At 43.1% G+C, this 13,525-nt stretch overlaps 1 protein-coding gene across 1 annotated transcript in view; it reads right to left on the bottom strand.

Annotated features, from left to right (window-relative positions):
- Positions 1-10,697, bottom strand: part of LOC133416038 (leucine-rich repeat-containing protein 4C-like) — a 74,670-nt gene extending 63,973 nt beyond the window's left edge. The window contains exon 1 of the mRNA XM_061702666.1: positions 10,551-10,697. The gene's annotated coding sequence lies outside the window, so the exon portion shown is untranslated. The remainder of the gene's footprint in view (positions 1-10,550) is intronic.
- Positions 10,698-13,525: the final 2,828 nt, after the last annotated feature.

The following is a 13,525-nucleotide window of genomic DNA, read 5'->3' as shown; positions in this document are numbered from 1 at the left end:
AGCTCACAGTGCATGTCAGAGCAAATGAGAATCATGAGATCATAGGAACTGACTGAAAAGCTCAGAGACAGAATTGTGGCAAGGCACAGATCTGGGCAAGGTTAAAAAAAAAAAAAATTATGCTGCACTTAAGGTTCCTAAGAGCACAGTGGCCTCCATAATCCTGAAATGGAAGAGGTTTGGGACGATCAGAACCCTTCCTAGAGCTGGCCGTCCGGGCAAACTGAGCAAATGGGGGAGAAGAGCCTTAGTGAGAGAGGTAAAGAAGAACCCAAAGAGCTACTGACATGCAGTCGGGAGATGGGAGAAAGAGTTATGGCAGAGTGGCCCGACGGAAACCTCTCCTTAGTGCAAGACACATGAAAGCCCGCATGGTGTTAGCTAAAAAACACCTGAAAGACTCCAAGATGGTGAGAAAGAAGAGTCTCTGTTCTGATGAGACCAAGATAGAAATTGTTGGCCTTAATTCTAAGTGGCATGTGAGGATAAACCAGGCACTGCTCATCACCTGTCGAATAAAATCCCAACAGTGAAGCATGGTGGTGGCAGCATCATGCTGTGTGTGTGTTTTTCAGCTGCAGGGACAGGACGACTGGTTGCAATCGAAGAAAAGATGAATGCGGCCAAGTACAGGAATATCCTGGACGAAAACCTTCTCCAGAGTGCACAGGACCTTAGACTGGGCGGAAGGTTCACCTTCCAACAAGACAATGACCCCAAGCGCACAGCTAAAATACAGAAGGAGTGGTTTCAGAACAACTCTGTGACTGTTTTTGAATTGCCCAGCCAGAGCCCTGACTTAAACCCAATTGAGAATCTCTGGAAAGACCTGAAAACGTTCACCATCCAACCTGACAAGAACTGTAGAGGATCTGCAAGGAGGAATGGCAGATGATCCCCAAATCCAGGTGTGAAAAACGTGTTGCACAATTCCCAAAAAGACTCATGGCTGTATTAGCTCAAAAGGGTGCATCTACTAAATACTGAGCAAAGGGTGTGAATACTTAGCGCTGTGTGATATTTCAGTTTTCTTTAATAAATCTGCAAAAATTTCAACAATTCTGTTTTTTTTCTGTTAATACGGGGTGCTGTGTGTACATTATCTATCCATCCATTTTCTGAGCCGCTTCTCCTCACAAGGGTCGCGGGCATGCTGGAGCCTATCCCAGCTATCATCGGGCAGAAGGCGGGGTACACCCTGAACTGGTTGCCAGCCAATTGCAGAGCACATACAAACAAACAACCATTTGCACTCACATTCACACCTACAGGCAATTTAGAGTTGTCAATCAACCTACCATGCATGTTTTTGGGATGTGGGAGGAAACCGCACGCAGTCACGGGGAGTACGTGTGAACTCCACACAGGCGGGGCCGGGGATTGAACCCCGGTCCTCAGAACTGTGAGGTAGACGCTCTAACCAGTCGATCACCGTGTCGCGTGTGTACATTACCGTGGAAAAGAAATACTTAAATGATTTTAGCAAATGGCTACAATATAAAAATTTAAGGGGGTCTGACTACTTTCCGTACCCGCTGTATAATTGCCTTCACAGCAGAACATTTTGTTGCGATTGTGCATTGTTCAGAGTAGTAGTGTGTGGCATTCAGCTATACTTCAGAAAACAGTCCATGCATGCTTATAATCAGTTGACTTGAGCCTTATTGCCAAAATGTATAATTGTAGTGAATTTGTCAAGGACTCTAGTTAAAGCATTCACAAAAAGTGGTTGGCTGCTGAAGAGGCACAAGCATCAGTGTACCTAAAAGCCTGACCGTAGCCTTCCTATCACAGGCCCTTACTTGTGATGAGAGAGAGAAAAAAAGGACTGAGAGGCCTTCAGTCAAAGCAGCGGATGTGTCATCATGACATTAACAGTGCCACTCTAAGTAAGACACACTGGTTTGTACAGTGAATGAACAGTCAAGGGAACCGCCTTTTCTAGTCATCACCACATCAACATTAGTTGGTTTGGAAATGCCTACTCACGAATGACACAGAGCAGGATTCGCTGAATAATCCCCTTTCTGGTGCACAAAGACGTAACTTAATATGCAACATTGTACACTAAGTCTCTCCAGGCTGAAATATATTGGATTTACTGTATTTCTTACCAAAGCAGCCCAAATCATCGAAATGGAGTGTCTCTCGACTTGAGAAAAACACGTTCATAAGCACTGGTGGAAAGTTTCAAGGAATTGTTGCTCAAAGAAGAGTTGGCTTCAAGTCAAGCTAAACTCAAATTGCATCCCACTCACTTATCTATGTCACCCAGAAACATACCTTATAGCTTCATACACAAATACACACTTTTTTGTATTACTTAACCCTTTTAGCACCATAATAATAGATGTATTTATTAAAACACCAGGTCTTTTTTTTTGTCTATTGAATGATTAAAATTGCTCGAAGTAGCGAGGAGTTACGGTAATTTGAAATACACATCCGCCGCGGTGTCACCAGTGATCCCCGTGGTTTTAAAAGGGTTAAAACACACATGCCTGGAGGGATGGTGTCTTTCCACTTTATTCGGACAGAGCCGCAGACATCAATTATCACCACTCCTATCACCAATCTTAATATCACAGAAAAAAAGATGCAGACGGCCAATATGACAATAACAACGGAGGAAACAAAACTGCCATTTTATAATGCAAAGCCTACAAAGATGCTGCCATCAAAAGCGAGATGCAGCAGGGTGTTTAGAAAATGAATTTTTAGTTGTTGAGAGGTTGAAATTTAGTCGACCCGAGTGAGGATAAGTGGGACAGAAAATGGATAGATGGATTAATTCATAATAAATTAAGATGTAATTGTAGGTGTGTGTGTATGTATGTATGTATGGAATGGAAGAACATTTAATTGTTCTGCCTATCACTAAATAACACTGACATAGATGGATGAACAAAGATGTATTTCTGATTAAGAAAAACAAAAACACTAAGCAGACGCCACAGAAGGTGGTTGAAAACAACCAGGGAAAGATCCTGTAGGACTTCCAGATGCAGACTGACAAACTGGTGATGGCCAACCAGCCTGACATATGTTTTTACATGTTTTTTTTGTTTGTGTAAAATAAAATATATATAAATCAAGACACACCACCTCATATGCCAGCTTTTTGTGATGTACAAAAATGAGACAAATGGATAACCATTTTTTTTAACCATTAGTGTTACCTACAACCTGTATAACTCAATTGAATTAAAAAATATATATATTTTTTCACGAGGGGAAGAGAAACGAAACAACTTGGATACTGTGGTTGTACAAGTGTGAATACCCTCTTATAACTGGTGATGTGGCTGTGTTCAGAATTGTTCAAATTGTTAAATTGGAGTCAGTACACACATGACACCATTTACAATTAGAATTAGAATTTTAGATGAACCATCCATCAATTTTCATCCGCCGAGCCGAGGTCGGGTCGCGGAGGCAGTAGCTCGTGAACAAGACAGGGGGCAGGTTCTCATCCCTGACCTGGAGAGGGCACACCACCCTTTTCCGACTGAGGACCTTGGTCTCAGATTTGGAGGTGCTGATTTTCATCCCAACTGCTTCATACTCAGCTGCTAACCACTCCAGTGAGAGTTTGAGATCACGTCTTGATGAAGCCAACAGAACCACATCTTCTGCAAAAAGCAGAGATGCAATACTGAGGCCACCAAACCGGATCCCCTCTACACATCAGCTGCGCCTAGAAATTCTGTCCATAAAAGTTATGAACAGAATCGGTGACATTGGCAGCATTGGTGGACTACAACCCTCACCGGAAACTAATCCGACTTACTGCCAGCGTTCCTCCCAATCACGTTCTTCCAGGTCTCACTGTCATTGCCCACGTGAGCCTTGAAGTCCCCCAGCAGAACAATGAAGTCCCCAGCGGCAGCACTCTCCAGACCCCCTCCAAAGACTCCAAAAGGGTGGGTACTCTGAACTGCTGTTTGATGTATCGCCACAAATAACAGTCAGGACCCGTCCCCCCCACTCGAAGGCGAAGGGAGGCTACCCTCTTATCCACCGGGGTGAACCCTAATGAACAGGCACCAAGCCGGGGGGCAATAAGTATACCCACACCTACTCAGCACCTCTCACCTTGGGCAACTCCAGAGTGGAAGAAAGTCCAACCGCTCTCGAGAGGACTGGTACCAGAGCCCAAGCTGTGTGTGGAGGCGAGTCCGACTATATGTAGTCGGAACTTCTCAACCTCACACACCAGCTCGGGCTCCTTCCCTGCCAGAGAGGTGATGTTCCACATCGCCTTAGCCAGCTTCTGTAGACGGGGATCTGATCGCCAAGGTCCCTCCCTTCTGCCACCACCCAGCTCACACTGCACCTGACCCCTATGGCCCCTCCCACAGGGGGTGAGCCCATGGGAAGGTGGACCCATGTTACCCTTTATGGCTGTGCCCGGCCGGGCCCCATGGGTGCAGGCCCGGCCACCAGGCAATCACCTTCGAACCCCACCTCCAGGTTTTTAGATTAACCCCAAATAAAATGTGGCTGTTCTAGTATGTTTTTCCTGACATTTTAGTCGCCACATCTTACAGCACAAGCCATGGTTTGTAGAGAGCTTCCATAGCAGAGGGATCTCATTTCTTAAATGTATCAGTCAGGAGAAGGGTACCAAAGAATTTCTAAGGCAGATAAATATACTATACTATAAATATACTACCATGGAAGAGAGTAATCATCAAGTGGAGATAATACAGCACAATAGTGACATTACAGAGAGCTGGACAGCCATCCAAACTTAATGATAAAACGAGATGAAAACTGGTCAGGGAGGCTGCCAAGCGACAGCAACATTGTAGGAACTGCAGGAATTTCTGGCAAGCACTGGATGTTTAGTACATGTGACAACAATCTCCCATATATATATGTTATAGGTCAGATTAATGGTGGGAAGGTTTTTTTTAAATTATTTACTCGGTCTATTATTTATTATATATCACAAAAACCTGTCCTTTGAACAGGGATGTGAAGACCTTTATATCCTTTCTAAATACCTGTAACGGTGATATAAAGTATATTGAAGTCAGATAATTAAAAACTAAAAATGATTTTTAATCCAATAGTATATATGTAAAAACCCACACAACATACATTTTCTAATGTCGTCTCATCTACAGTAAAATGCCATGTACATCACTCCAAGCTACTGATAATTAAGGATCAGAATTCACCTTGCAGGTTATTTGAGAAGACAAGAGGAAACACTTATTTTCCCTAGTACCAGTGGTCCTTGAAATTGCTCAGTGATTAGCATCCCACCATGCTTAGTGTTGTGTTTAAAAAAAAAAAAAAAAAAAGGTTGGGTACGGCCCCTCTCATTATTTTATTTCCTGTGGTTCGAACAAGGAACCTATGGGTTCAATAAAAGGCAGACTGTTGTGTTTCATTTTGCTGCTGCTGCTGCAATTTGCAGCATTCAACCTATAATGTTGGATGATTGAAGAATGTGGATTAGGTGGGTGGCAATGATGACAGAGAACAATGGTAGACAGACACAATCACTAGGGAATATATAAATAGCGCTTTACTCTATTGTTGAGTTCACCATAAATGTCTAAGTTTAAGAGGACAACCCGTCACCAGAAATTTTTCAAGCAAAAGAGGAACTGTGTCCCATCAAGCCACGATTAGACGTCATTTTTTGCCTTTCTACCCAGTGGGTTGTGCAAGAACAAAAACTAGGGAAGGAAAAGCTTTGGATACTGAATGAGTCACTTTTCATCGAGGTGAGTCAGTGGTTGACTTCATGCATGCCATGCATGAAGAGATATAGTTTTGCCCAGGACCTTGTTTCCCATGGTGAATTCTGTCAAAGCTGATGTAGTCACTGGTCCTGCCGTGCTTTGCAGCTTTTCGATCCCTTAACGGGTAGGTAAATGCCAAAACCTACAATGTCCAATTACCAAAATTCTGTGTGGCATTAGCCTATGCCCCACCCCTTCAATGAATTACTGAAAATGACAGTGATAATAATGAATACAACAATAAGAAATAAATAAGAATTCATTGGCAATGTTAGCAGTATATTGATCACTATCAAATATTTTTAGAATTGATTGGTCTGTCGATTATTCCATCAATTAATTGAAGGAACAAATACAACATTATTTTGCATTATTTTATTTTAAAATATGTTTTTCTGATTACTATTTAGGATTATTGTTGTTTATTTGGTATTGTTTAATCCATCCATCCATCCATTTTCTACCGCTTATCCGAGGTCGGGTCGCGGGGGCAGTAGCTTTAGCAAGGACGCCCAGACTTCCCTCTCGCCAGCAACTTCATCCATCTCTTCCGGGGGGATCCCGAGGCGTTCCCAGGCCAGCCGAAAGATGTAGTCTCTCCAGCGTGTCCTGGGTCGTCCCCGGGGTCTCCTCGCGGTGGTACGTGCCCGGAACACCCCACCAGGGAGGCGTCCGGGAGGCATCCGAATCAGATGCCACAGCCACCTCATCTGGCTCCTCTCAATGTGAATGAGCAGCGGCTTTACTCTGAGATCCTCCCGGATGACCGAGCTTCTCACCATATCTCTAAGGGAGAGCCCGGACACCATGCGGAGGAAACTCATTTCGGCCGTTTGTATCCGCTTGTATCTTGTATTGTTTAATGATTGAACAAAACCAAATGAAGAAAGATTGAGAAATATGACATGAGAGGGAGGGATGTTTTAATCACCAACCTTTTTGCAATTGTGAGCTACTTTTTGGGTACTGATCAATGTGAAGGGCTACTAGTTTGATATACACTTCTGAGGCTGCTCCAGCTCATCGACATGTCAATTGCACGCTATTCATATTACAACTGCAAATAATGATTATTTCCATAATAGACTAAACTGACTATTATTTTTCCCATGAATTGATTATGATTGAGTTATTGGTTTGGTCCATAACATGTCAGACACTAAAGAAAAATGTTCATTGTTTTCCAAAGTGGAATGATGTTCGAAAATGTCTTATTTTGAGTAAAGGTCAGATGACAAAGATGTTATGGGGTCAGTTAAAATTGATATTTGCATTGTTTATATGTTATGTAATACATGCACATAACTTCCAGCAAGTTTTCAACCATTGTTTAGCTAACAATGTTGTTTTTATGGCGCATATTGAGTCCTCCCCGAACATCCCCGAAGCTCAAGACACCGCGGTGTGGTTACTCTATCCACCACAAGGGCTACCAGAAGTGACGTTGCAATTGACAAACACAGCGCACTACACTCTATACGCAATGGCGAGCAACGTGTTGGAATAGGAGGAGGAGGAGGATTTCGACGTACAGGAGCACCTAACTGAACTTGGCATCGTCAAACCGTACATGTTTGAGTCGATCAGGAGGTCGGAACCTGACAGTGACGAAGACGAGCAGCCAAGTAGCAGCTGTACAACAGAAAAGGAGAGTGGCCACTGGCTCCATGTGACGGTATGTCAAAGGCATGTCTTTTTATACAGTCATGGCTTGAAATAATGGCACCCTAGGGGTGCCAATATTTTTTAGCACGACTATACGTATTATATATTAATATGTTTCAGTGACACGGCACAAGCTTTTACATAGTATGCAGTATTCCTAAATATTGTGTGCCTCGAGTAGCGTTATAACATGCCGCACAGAAAATCTTTGCTGTGTCTGTTGGCTTGTCATCTAGGCAAACGTACAGACGATAGTACTAAAACGTATTGCGTGGGTCTTTTTTTTCCTACTGCCCAGTGCATAGAAACCATAATAGTGTCGTAGGTATATACAAGGAAATCCTCACCTCTTGTCTGCACCGCTTTGCCGCAGCACCGAGACGGCTGCGAGATTTAGTTCTCTTGCTGGCGGTTGAGGTCCCGATGACCGTAGGAAAAATAGTTGGTACCGCAGCTGGTTTCAGCCTCTACCTCTGTATCCAATGCTTTCTGCTAAGTCTTTCTCAAAACATGCCGGTTCAAAGTGATCGGCACAGTTTGGAATGCTTGCTAGGCACCCATAGCTGACCACGTTTCTTCCCCTGTCGAGTGACTTTGGCTATCCACTGGTAACGTATTCTTTTTTCACTTGGAAAGCCATAAAAAAAAAACTCTTGCCACTGCCTTGAACCATTTGTACGACCAAATGCCACTCAATAAACCATCGTGACATTGTTAAATCATACAAGGACGGGAACAACAGCATGGAACAATAGCACACAACGTCGAATGAACAGGCTGTTTGGCTCGTGTTACGTCACAGCGCTGGATAGAGCCGAAGACCGGAAGGCGCTGGATGCAAAAAGCAGAAGGCGCATTCTGCATCATATTTATCGATTTAACTGCTGTGTATCTGCTGTATAATCCCTTTGAAATAGGAGAAGTGGTTTGTAAAGGGGTTTTCGAGTTATCAAGAAAACCTCTGACCTTGAAACGCAAAAGGTAATCAGTCTGTTTTCATGAAGGATGACAGAAATCAGAGAATATTTACTGTTGAGGGGCTGAAATCAGAGGATTTGGACAAAGTTAAACAATGGCTCTCAACAATGATTTGATTATCAAAAAAGTTGATTAATTTGATGATCTATTAGTTGTCGATTAATCAATTAATTGTAACACCTCAATATTATTTTAACGATATGTTTATTAATGTAGTTGTAAGCTGCAGCGATATAAAACCGCACTTCAATGTACAGAGAAATAATTCTAATATTTTGCTCCTCTTAAGTACAGTTACTCAATAAGGAAGCCAGCTATTTGTTTGACAGTATACAACGGATGCCTGACACTCTTTTATTTGCAAGTAATGCTTTGAATGCCGAAATGATGATAATTTTCCTATGTATTGTTTTACAAAAAAATAAACAGTAAAGCACATTATTATTTCACTATCGAGATGCCAAATTATATTTACTTATATTACTAAATGAAAAAAATTTGTTTATGTGCTAAAATTCTATCTGATTAATTTCTGACTTTTTCAGTCTTCATTTCTGAAGCCAAATGAGCCAGTTTAAATTTATGTATAAAAAGAGTATGTCATCCCTTTTTCTTGGTCAAAATGTTAAAATGTCGATTACGACTGATATCCCGTTGCTGGACGAACATCGAAAATAATCGGAAAATATGATGGGTAGAGGACATCTAGTAATGGACATGGCTGGCTGGCGTCATCCTCAGTCATATAGACATACAAAAGCCCCTGTTTCCCCTGATGCTGTGTCATCAGTGTGTAAATTATCTTAATTTCTCTCCATGGTATCATTGGGAGAATGAGAATGTGATCCGGTGAATGAAGCCTCGAAGATATTGGAGTACTGTACATTGAATGCCGTTGCGATAGCAGCAGCGTGAGAATATGTCATGGCGTGACACAAAAAGGCACACTCACTTACTGCTGTAATGCTTTTTAATTAATTGGGTTTTTTTATGTATGGTGTGGAAGTGTTTTTCATACTAATATTTACTACTTTTATGACTTCGCTATTGTGTTAGCGTAGGTTAGTGATAGAGTACGCCACGTTCTGATTTGCCTACTAATTTGGGTTTCGTTGCCACCGTAGGTTTGAAACTGTCATAAACCGAGCAGCTCCTGTATTGTGTAAATGTGTAGAGTACGTGGAATGCACATTGTTTTCTGGATCGTAGACTTAATGCGCAGGCTGTGGATTCAGAAGTGTACACTTGAGGACAAAGTCGTGCAGGTTTATTGTGTGATGTTTATTCCTAATGAAGCCCCTTCACACCAACCTACAAACAAGCCTTTTCAGTATTTTGTTTCTTACTGACAAATTGTTCCTATCCATTCTTTAAGCCGATTGGCCCAACTAACGCTGAGTATTTCTAACATCCACCCTGTGTTGGAGTGTTAAGAAAGATGGGAGCTTCATTTCTGCTTGAGTTGCACCACCACATCGAGACGGCATGCTGGGGGAAAACAGGATACATAGGGGGGCAAAAGAAATACTGTGCACACAGGTTTGCACGTGTAGATTCAGTGAAAATAAAGCTTGATTTTAAGCTTTTACAAGATGTCACACTCCAGTTCCAGAGCGCTTTCGCGTCTGGCCAAAACCCTGCGCTATTTTTTTTTTTTTTTTTTGTGCTGCAAACGTGTATGCTGAGAATACCTGAACAGAATTTGAATTACCATATGACGTACGTCTCTTCGAGCACTGATGTCCTGTTGGCAACAAGGAGTCTCACACGTCCGTACTGCCTCCAGCAAGCGCTCAAACCAGCAATTTGTTGCATAGCTCCCCACCGCACCGATCATATCTACATTGTATCTACAGCGAGCATAATCTATACGTCCGAACGACACACATTCACATACACGTACACATGCACGCATACGCACGCACTAGCGGATGCGGCAGATATCATAAAAGCACACGGGGATGAAAATGGACGTAGCAAGGCGTCCCAAAAAAAAAAAAAAAAAAAAAAAGAAGAAGTATATTACCATACATTCAAGTATTAGGTTGAAGTGCCCCGTTTTCCGCATTGCAACCGGAGACATGACACGATCCGTGCGGAACACACCGGACGTGGGGTGAATCTCAGAGAATGCAATCAAATACTTACGCATTTTATCGAGTGAATACAAAGTGGGAGCGTTGAGGGGAAAACCGGCAGGGCCCTGGTCCCCGTTTTGGAAGCTGTGCAGTGCGAACGAGGCGCAAATCTCCATGTGAGAGAAGCTTTTTTTGGGGGGAGCTGCGGCAGTCCGAGTCTCCCTCTCGATCACAAGTCAGAATGCTCGCCTGTGAAAAATGCCAAACATTGGCGGGTGTGTGTGGGAGGGGGGGGGGGGGGGGGGGGAGTTGCGTGAATCTACGATGCACGCCACCCCACTCGTTCCCTTGAATGGTGATGAGCCCGTCTATGGATCGGCACCAGCACTGTCAGCGGGACGACGACCTGAAGATATTCCGATCTGGACTAAGAGGGGGGGGGGGTGGGGGGGGGGGGGGGGGGGAAGAGATCCTGCAGAGTTTCAGATGATGGTGTGGGGGGCATCGAGTCTGTGATGGCGCTCTTGTTACCCAGTCAAGCCCAAAACGGACTCCCACTGGCAGGTTCCTCGTTGGGGGGGGAAAAAAAGACGATACATGCGCAAACCCACATACACACGAACAAAAATTGGAGTATTTAGGTTTTGTCCGTTTCCTCTAATCACCCCCGCACTTTACTGGTTTAGCAGACAAATGTGACAATGAACTCTTGAAGGCATTGCTGATGGGAGCAGAGCAAGGTTCGGAAGGGAGGGGAAAACCTCGCAAAATCCCCACTGCAAGCATCACGGCTGGGACAGGACAAATGTGGCCACATTTGGGGAGGGAAGGGGAGGGGGGCGTGTGCGCGCAACCACGAGCACGGCTTTTGGAAGCGCGCGTGGGGAGTTACGTGAGCCGGACAAGCAGACTGGAAGTGTGCGCCTCGCCCAGGGACCACTTTAACTTGGACCGCTTTGCCTGCGCGTCCATCTGGTCATTTAAATCACACAGCGGTCGTCAATTATCAGGGATCAATGGCATTAACGCACAAAGCCTGTGCGCGCGCGCGTGTGAAGAAATAGTTGATGAGGTATGGTTGCCATCTACAGGCGTGAGTCTCCAATCAAAACCTCTAAAACGCCATCCATGGATTCATTCAGTCAGCATATTAGAAATGAATATTGAACACATCTGTATATTGTTTAATTCATCTCTATGACAGTCTTATATAAATAAGGCCTTTATTATTCTATAGTTGTATTGGGTCTATTTAACGTCTGCAGGTTTACCTAATAATGTGGTCCATATTAGAAAGCACAAACTTTAGATATGTTTGGGTTTTGTATTAAAACTACATGCTTGTATATGTACATCTATGTTCGATACTGCTTGTCCTCCTTAGACCTGGAACTATCCATGCTGACTTTGGTTCACCCTGAACTGGCCACCAGGCAGTCACACAGCACATATGGACACAGAGTCAATCACACTCACGTTCCATTCACACTCATGAACAAATTGGAGTCTTCAGTTTAAGTAAGGTATGTTTTGGGAATGTAGGAGGAAACCAAAGTAGTCCTACCCAGAAAAAGGCAAACTTCATGGACAGGCAAACTTCACACTTGGGGGCCTGGAGTCAAGATTTAAACCCTGAACCTCAGAACTGTGAGGTATAATGACTCGTAGGTACTGTACTCTATATAGATACTTAAGACTCAGAACTATGGAGTACTCAATTGTGGAGATCAGGGGTGATTATAGGATCAGAAGTTTAGGGTTGCTGAGCTCGCGGCCAGGCAACATAAAGTTCACTGTTTGGTACATTTCAGTGCAATTAAATTCCCACATTTATGAAAGATAAATATAACACTTTTTGGAAAGTCTGTGACTAAGCCATGAACTCTCATAAAGGTTATCTAAATGTTGAGTTGAGCCACAGCAAAAGAGGAATGGAAGCATATCCTAACTCTACTAATTTAAAATAAGATCGGGCGTTAGGAAACTACAGTTATTTTTTTTACATTCTACCATCAGCTGCAGCCGACGTGGGCGACGTCATGAAGGCTGTGATTGATGGCAGACTGGGGACAAAGACCAAGAATGGGTTTGAGATAAAATGACGAGGTCTTCGGGAAGCAAAAGGTGGACAAGGTAGCTAGGCTACGAACTCGACATAGAGCGACAAATTGGAGTCCCACAGGGTCTTAAGAGTAGTCAGGCGTAATTAGGATGATGCAGCTGCTAGACTCCAACACGTCAACCCTGCAAAGCACTCATGACAACTAATTACTCAGTTTGGCTGGACGGCCAACTCTAGGAAGGGTCCTGATCGTCCCAAACCTCTTCCATTTCAGGATTATGGAAGGCACTGTGCTCTTAGGAACCTTAAGTGCAGCAGAATTTTTTTTTGTAACCATGGCCAGATCTGTGCCTTGCCACAATTCTGTCTCTGAGCTCTTCAGGCAGTTCCTTTGACCTCATGATTCTCATTTGCTGTGACATGCACTGTGAGCTGCATGGTCTTATATAGACAGGTGTGTGGCTTTCCTAATGAAGTCCAATCAGTATAATCAAACACAGCTGGACTCCAAACCTACACCTAACCATTTTAAGGATGACCAGAAGAAATGGACAGCACCTGAGTTAAATATATGAGTGTCACAGCAGAGGGTCTGAATACTTATGGCTGTGATATTTCAGTTTTTCTTTTTTAATAAATCAGCAAATATTTCAACAATTCTGTTTTTTTCTGTCAACATGGGGTGCTGTGTGTACATTAATGAGGAAAAATGAATTTACATGATTTTAACAAATGGCTGCACTATAACAAAGAGTGAAAAATTTAAGGGGGTCTGAAAACTTTCCGTACCCACTGTAGGTTTCCCTTCATTTTGTAACCCATCTGTGTTTAATTACTTTCAAATTTGATCCCGACAGAAGCTTATAAAACTCTTGCAAACATTACATTGCTGCTCTAAATCTAAGCACTGCCAGATGGGCAATGTGTGCCATAATTTTCTTACAAGGAAAAGTTACATGACGAGCAAAATCTTTTATTTTCAA

This window comes from Phycodurus eques, chromosome 2 (assembly GCF_024500275.1).
Source record: "Phycodurus eques isolate BA_2022a chromosome 2, UOR_Pequ_1.1, whole genome shotgun sequence".
Lineage (NCBI taxonomy): Eukaryota > Metazoa > Chordata > Actinopteri > Syngnathiformes > Syngnathidae > Phycodurus > Phycodurus eques.
This window is presented reverse-complemented; position numbering and strand designations above follow the sequence as displayed.